We start from the raw sequence: 8,348 nt of genomic DNA, 5'->3' as shown, positions 1-8,348 counted from the left end.
ACAACAGCCCCAGAGCTTGTTGCACCCTTTTTCGGAGTAGTAAACGCAACTACGAAAAACAAATAGCGCGACATCATGACAAACTTAAAAAAAATATTCACATACATCAGATCGAAAAAGAAAGTAAAATCCAATATTGGTCCCCTGACAGACGAAACTGGATCTGTAACTCAGGACAGTAAACAGATGGCCAGAATCATCAACAGTAACTTCGCATCCGTATTCACAGTCGAGGACATCGAAACCATGCCCGAGAGCCCTGACCCGCCGAGGGGGATCACGCCCCGGGAAATTGTCTCAATACCAAGAAGTGAAAAAGTGTTTGTACAAACTCAACAGGACCTGACGGTTTGTCCCCGAGGTTATTAAAAGAGCTTAAACAACAAATACTTCAGCCACTCACTAACATATTCAACCAGTCTGTTCAATTGAACAAGGTCCCGGAAGATTGGAAGATGGCGAGCGTAACACCAATTTTCAAAAAAGGAGACAAAAGCGTTGCATTAAACTACAGGCCCATAAGTTTGACATCAGTGGCAGGAAAAATACTTGAAAAGATTATTAGAGACAAACTTGTTCAATTTCTAGAAGACAAAAATGTAATCTCCGACACCCAGCATGGCTTCCGAAACAAGCGCTCCTGCCTAACGAATTTGTTAAACTTCTTCCAAGGTATATATAAGAACTGGGATGCCGACATCCCCAGTGATGTTATATACCTGGACTTTCGGAAAACCTTCGACAAGGTACCGCACGAGCGACTCCTTAAGAAACTGCACTCGGCGGACATTGGAGCCAATTTGATCGCGTGGATAAGAGATTGGCTCACCGACAGAAAACAACGAGTACTACTCAACGGACAGCCTTCCGATTGGCTTCCAGTTACTAGTGGAGTGCCTCAAGGGTCAGTGCTGGGACCCATTCTCTTCATCATATATATCAACGACCTTGAATCCACAATATCGAAATTTGCTGATGACACCAAGGTGGGTGGAAAGGCCCTCACAAAGACCGACTGCGAAATCATTCAGAAAGACCTCAATCACATTATCGAATGGTCGGAAAAATGGCAAATGTCTTTTAATGTTGACAAATGCAAAGTCATGCACATTGGGTCTAGAAATAATAACCACACATACATCATGAATGGGAAACCTCTGCAAGCGATGCAGGAGGAAAAGGGTCTTGGAGTCACTATCAGCAGTAACCTGAAATACGCCAATCACTGTAAAAAAGCATACAACTAAGCCAACACTATGCTCGGGTTTATAGCGAGGAACTTCGAGTGTAAAACGCCAGACGTGATGCTATCCTTGTATAATTCCATGGTAAGACCGCACCTCGAGTATGCAGTACAGTTATGGTCTCCTAATTACAGAAAGGACATTGATTTACTGGAAAGGATTCAACGACGCCCCACGAAGATGATACCAACCTTAAGGGCCCAACCGTACGAGGAACGACTCAAGCGACTCAATCTCTTTACATTGGAGAAAAGACGCCTACGAGGGGATATGATTCAAGTCTTCAAGTATCTGAAAAAAATCAATAACGTCGATTACTCCAAATTCTCTGAACTGCAAACCAACCTAAGAACTAGAAATAACAGTTTACCCATTCAGTCTAGTCGATATAACACAGACATCGGAAGGAGTTTCTTTTCAAACCGAGTCATCCGCCACTGGAACAATCTTCCTTCAGGAGTAGTAAATGCGAATACCATCAACTCCTTCAAATATAGAATCGACCTTCACTTCGCTGCGTCGGGAGTAAACTGAATATTGAGGTGCTTTCATCTGCTCCTCAGTATCGAGGTGCTTTCATCTGCTCCTCAATATCGAGGTGCTTTCATCTGCTCCTCAATATCGAGGTGCTTTCATCTGCTCCCCAGGCCTAAGTGGCTGTCGAGCAGATTAAATCACCAAAGCGGGCAACCTCGTAATGAGCCAATAGGCTTTCTGTTGCCTGCATTTCCATGCACTAGGGCGGTATCTTAATTTTAGATTAAAGTAACAAGACTTAGCACAATCTCGGCGGCCCCGAGCCTTCGCGATCTAGGAGAGCCGTGTCCTCTGTCCCGTCACCCCCAGTCACTGGCCCCGCGCCCCCGAGACAGGTAAGTAATTTGTACATTATGTACAGGTGCCGGTAAGTTAATGTTTAAAGGTTTTGCATGTTTCCACTCTCTCACAGCGGGTCAGAGTAGCCCGTCTCTCCCAACCACCCACTCAGCACCGCCGCGACAGTTGAGTTTTAAGGTAAGTATTTACATGTCATATTAGGTATAAATCATATCTGTTTATTATCTTGAAAATTCCCATATTATATTGGTCTCTTTTTGGTAGCTTTTAAAATAATTCTTCACTCTCCAGCAGCTCGGGGCATTCATTGTACGCGAGGAAGCCCGCGCGTAGAGCCCGCCCCTCCCCTCGCACCAGCTCAGCGCCACTCAGAGAGGTGAGTATCTCAGCCGGGTTAAGGAAGGGTAAATCACTTTTTTTTTAAGTACGTTTGTTTGTATTTTGTTACATTATTGTATCTTTTTTTCAAGGTGTTTATGCCAATTTCCATCTCTCCGTGTTTTGGAGCGTTGAGTATGACGGGAGGCCCGTGCATCCAGCCCGTGCATCCAGCCCGCCCCTCCGCCCCGCACCACTGAGATAATTGTATGTTAGGGTTATTTTTTTATTTTTTATTATCGTGTAGCGTATATCTTTTCTGGTGGTTCTCTGTTTATTATGCTTCTAGTTTTGCTGTAATATTGGTGGTTTAAGTTTTCTTCGTAATTTTCCAGTATAAATGCCACATGCCTCCAGGTCTTGTACTTTTTTTTTATATGATTTCAGCTCTTGTGTACAAATTATAGTTGATAGGTTCTAGGTTTGCCTGTTCGTGAAGAGTCTTTGTATTCCTTCTATAAGGGTGCCTTCCATCTAGAGCAAATCGTAGGGCTTGATTTTGAACTTTTTGGAGTTTGTTTTCCTTGTTTCTGCTTGTTGCGACTAGAGGTATAGGTGGGTATAGCAGTATGGGTAATATAAAGGTTTCGATAAGATGTATTTTTATGTTGGTTGGGATGTTCCTGAATTTGTAGAGTTCTGTCAGCTTGCTTTTCCCTTTATTGATGGTTTCATTGACGTGGTGCTCAATGCCTGTTCTTCCCATGGTGAGGCCTATACTTTCCCTGGTGGTGAATACTCTATTTTTCTTCCTTCTATGATGATGTCGTTTTTCTTCTTGACTGCAATAGGTACTATCTTGAATTTGTTTCTATTGGTTTTGATTTTCCATTTTGTTTCGTATGTGTTGATTTTGGTTATTTCATTGATGGTGCGTCTAGTCATCATTTCTCGTGATTGGCCAGGGTATGTTATTATCTGTGTCACGTCGTCTGAGGGGCTTCGTGGTGCAGTGGTTAGCACACTCGGCTCACAATCGAGAGCCCGGGTTCGATTCCCGGGTGGAGTGGAAAAAATTGGGCGGCTTTTCCGATACCCTACGCCCCTGTCCACCCAGCAGTGAATGGGTACCAGGTATTAATCGGGGGTTGTGTCCCGTTTCCTGGGATCTGTTCCCTTCTCCTATAATTCCTTCCCCCTCCTGTCTCCGGTATATGACCACAGATGTTGCGCCGACTAAACGAAACTTTCCAACTTTTTTTCACGTCGTCTGCGTATTGAACGTTTATGCATCCCCATGCAGGTTGAGGGAGCTTTGAGGTGTACATTATGTATAGCGTTGGCGAGATGGCTGACTGAACCTTGGGGTACACCGGCTGTCAGAGTGAACTCTTGTCCTGTATAGTTGCCTACTTTTATTTTTGTCTTTTGTCCTGTGATATAGTTATTTAGGTATTTGGTGATGGTGAGAGGTAAGTTAAGGTGTGCAATCTTGTATTGTAGACCTGCATGCCACACTTTGTCAAAGGCTTTTGCAACACCTCGTAGGACTAGGTAAACCTGATCTCTCCGTGCTATATGGTCCGTTGTTGTTTCGTATATGACCGTGAGAGCCGTGCCCGTGCCTCTGCTTGCTCGAAAGCCGTGCTGTGTGTAGGGGAGCTTGTTGTTGTTCTCGAGATAGTTCCTCAACCTTCTGTTTATTATCTTTTCTAGTAGTTTTCCGGTTACTTCAGGTAAGGATATTGGTCTGTAGTTTGCCGGGTTTGTTGGGTTGGTATTAGCCTTTGGGGTTAGTTTTATGATGGCAGTTTTGAATTTATTGGGGTGGTAACCCATGGATAGGTGTGATTGAATATGTCTTTGAGTATCTCTAATGCATTTTCTGGTAGATGTTGTAGTAGTATTTTATTGATTGGTGAATGACCTGCTGTATTGTTTATAAAGGCGTTTATTGCGTTTTTTATCTCTCTTGTTATTAGTCTATCCATGTCTTCCATTCCTTCTAGTCTTGTTATGTCTGAGGTTTCATAAGTTGTACGTTTTTCTTCGTTTTCTACCCAATACTGGTCTACTTCTGCTTCTGTTTGTCTGTCATAAGTTGCATTTTCTTCAGCTGTAATAGTGAACACTTTACTCCATGTCTCTCTAAATACTGCCTCCTTATCCTTATCATCGGTTATTTTTTCGTTGTTTTTCTCAAGGTGTTGGTTTGTTGGTTGGTTGTTTCCTTTTAGCTTCTTAATTTCCATCCAAAATCTCTGAGGGTCTTCTGAGTAATATCTGGCTGTATTTATTATTTTATCTTCCCAGTTTTTATTATAAATCCTTTCGCTTTCTTCTTTTAGTAGGGTTCCTAATTGTTGGTGTCTTGATCCTGCTCGTGTCAATTCTTCATAAAAGTGTTGAATTCTTCTTAGTAGAGCGCTTGCTATTGTTTTTTCAATTATCTGTCTTGTCTTTTTGGGTATGTAGTTGTTGGTTGCTTGTTCGAGGGTGTCATACCATTGACTGATTTTTTGATCTATTTGTTCTTTGGTCATCTGTTGTGGTAAAATTATTGTCGAGATATTCGTTTGTATTTCTTCTTTGAACTAGGTCCAATTTGCTTGCTGTGTGTTGAGGCTAATTGGTAGGCTATATCTTTTGTTATTACTTTTGCTGTTATTGTCATGATGATAGGGATATGGTACGATGTAGTTAAAGGGCTTGGTGTTATGGACATGTTGTGCATAATCTTGATGTTAGCGAGGACTAGATCTGGCGTTGTACTACTTTTTACACTGTGGTAGGTTGGGAAATCAGGGCCTGATTCCTGTGGTGAATTTTCTTTGGAAGTAGTTAATACAGTGTCATTGTAGGAGATATTTTTATAAGAAGGCATAAAAATATGACGGTGCATTTGCCTTTAAAATTGTGGCATCACTTGGGGGATCCAGAGACTGAATGAATACTTCAAATAAGTGGTTACTTTGCACAGCCATGAGAATGGAAGCTGCTGAGAGCATATCAAGTTTACAAAGCCCTTGTTTAAATTTTCAGGTTAGGGATGATGTGAGCAGAGGAGGAAACACAGCCCTAAGACCCCATCCTAGAGACCTGGCGTTAATGTCAAGGATAGTAATTATGTACAAAAACTTTAAGGAGCAGTATCCTGCACGTACTGTTGTAAAAGTCAGTCTTGTAAAAATTCTCCCTGACACTGTTCTTGAATTGCATTACTTGCTTGACCTTACACTGTTTGGGGCCTTAATGTACTGGTGATTTATTTCCCAACCCGGGATTGGGAAGAATGCTGTCCCTCTGATCTTTCCAACACTTTAAAATTATCATCTGGCATTTGTACAAATGGTCTGTCTACAATTATCATATTATGGTTTATAAATTAGGGTAAAGTGGGGTAAGATGCCCCCCTAAGATGAAAGGCCCCCCCTCGGTTTTGTCTTTCTTTCTTTTCTCAACCAGTCACATGATCAAGTAGACAACGCCAACTCTCTGTGCTCACAGGAACTACTAGAGTAAACAATGGACAGTTGCACTGGCCACAAGGGGACATTTCTTCTTTTTGACTAATTTCTTGTAAGTTTTCAGTGATCTTAATGATACCTAATTAACGACAAAGAACTGTAGAGTTAGCCTGATGGCTATGGATAATTGCTTTAAGATGTCTAGACCATATTGCATGTTTTTATACTCTGCTTACTTGTTGGAAAGATGGTGACATTTTGTGTATATATGAGTTGTCAGGGTAAGAGGCCCCTTGTGCCTTTGGGGTAAGTTGCCCACAGGGAGGCATTTTACCCCACATGTGGGCCTTTTACCGCATTATCAACAATTTGGCAAATGGCCTTGTTTGGTGTGTGAGAGCCATTTGCTAATAGCAGACCTTCAGAAAAATGGGTCCAATGTCTGGGTTGTAGAAATTGGTCACATGCAGAATGTACAACTGGACTAGCCCTAGATATGTATGCTGTGAGTCTGATTCGGCATTACGGTATTGCTATAAATAAAAAATTCTTAAGTTTTTGAAAGGCATCCATACGTGAACACTTTTGAGCTTGAGACTACATGGAAGTTGGTGTTTTTACCTGTTTCAGATATCCAAATTCAACAGAAAGGACATAGTTTATCAAATTAATTGAATATTTAATTCCATATATTTTTCATGGAAGTAGATGTTCCTTTTCTTATAAAAATTCAGAAGAAAGGGAAGCTAGAAGCTAAAAAGCCTTGGTTTAATCACGCTTGTTCTCGTGCTGTCAATGATAGAGAGATAGCTCACAAAAGGTACCAGAGCCTTCAAACTAACGCTAATTATGAACTTTACATTTCTGCCCGAAATCCTGCCAAATCTATTCTCCGACTAACCAAAAAATCTTTCATTAATAGAAAATGCCAAAACCTTGCTTTCTCTAACTCTTCCCGTGACTTCTGGCATCTAGCCAAAAACATCTCCTCCAACTTCACTTCTTCATCTTTCCCTCCACCCCTCAGTCCTGACGGCAACACTGCCGTCTCATCTATCTCTAAGGCTGAACTCTTCTCTCAAACTTTTTCTAAAAACTCCGCTCTGGACGATTCTGGGCATATTCCTCCTACTCATCCCCCCTCTGACTCCTTTATGCCTGTTATAAAGATTCTTCAAAATGATGTTTTCTATGCCCTCTCTGGCCTCAATCCTCAGAAGGCTTATGGACCTGATGGAGTGCCTCCTATTGTCCTTAAAAACTGTGCCTGCGTGCTGTCACCCTGCCTGGTCAAACTCTTTCGCCTCTGCCTGTCAACATCTACCTTTCCTTCTTCCTGGAAGTATGCCTTCATACAACCTGTGCCTAAGAAGGGTGACAGCTCCAATCCCTTAAAATACCGTCCTATAGCTTTACTTTCTTGTCTATCTAAAGCTTTTGAATCAATCCTTAACCGGAAGATTCAAAAGCACCTTTCCACTTCTGACCTTCTATCTGATCGCCAGTATGGGTTCCGCAAGGGGCGTTCTACTGGTGATCTCCTAGCCTTCTTAACTGACTCCTGGTCATCCTCTCTTAGCCGTTTCGGTGAAACTTTTGCTATTGCACTGGACATATCAAAAGCTTTTGATAGGGTCTGGCACAAATCTTTGCTTTCCAAACTACCCTCCTACGGTTTCTATTCTTCTCTCTGTACCTTTATCTCCAGTTTCCTTTCTGACCGTTCTATTTCTGCCGTGGTAGACGGTCACTGTTCTTTCCCTAAATCTATTAATAGTGGTGTCCCACAGGGTTCTGTCCTATCTCCCACTCTTTTTCTGTTATTCATTGATGATCTTCTTTCCAAAACGAACTGTCCTATCCATTCCTACACCGATGATTCCACTCTGCATTACTCAACTTCTTTTAATAGAAGACCCACCCTACAGGAACTTGACGACTCAAGGCTTAGCCTCAGACCTTACTATTATTTCGGATTGGGGCAAGAAGAATCTGGTGTCCTTCAACGCCTCAAAAACACAGTTTCTCCACCTATCCACTCGACACAATCTTCCAAACAACTATCCCCTATTCTTTGACAACACCCAGCTATCACCTTCCTCAACACTGAACATCCTCGGTCTATCCTTAACTCAAAATCTCAACTGGAAACTTCATATCTCATCACTTACTAAATCAGCTTCCTCGAGGCTGGGCGTTCTGTACCGTCTCCGCCAGTTCTTCTCCCCTGCACAGTTGCTGTCCATATACAGGGGCCTTGTCCGCCCTCGTATGGAGTATGCATCTCATGTGTGGGGGGGCTCCACTCACACAGCTCTTCTGGACAGAGTGGAGGCTAAGGCTCTTCGTCTCATCAGCTCTCCTCCTCATACTGATAGTCTTCTACGTCTTAAATTCCGCCGCAATGTTGCCTCTCTTTCTATCTTCTATCGATATTTCCACGCTGACTGCTCTTCTGAACTTGCTAACTGCATGCCTCCCC

Source organism: Eriocheir sinensis, unplaced genomic scaffold, assembly GCF_024679095.1.
Source record: "Eriocheir sinensis breed Jianghai 21 unplaced genomic scaffold, ASM2467909v1 Scaffold53, whole genome shotgun sequence".
NCBI classification, from domain to species: domain Eukaryota; kingdom Metazoa; phylum Arthropoda; class Malacostraca; order Decapoda; family Varunidae; genus Eriocheir; species Eriocheir sinensis.
Note: the sequence above shows the minus strand (reverse complement) of the source record.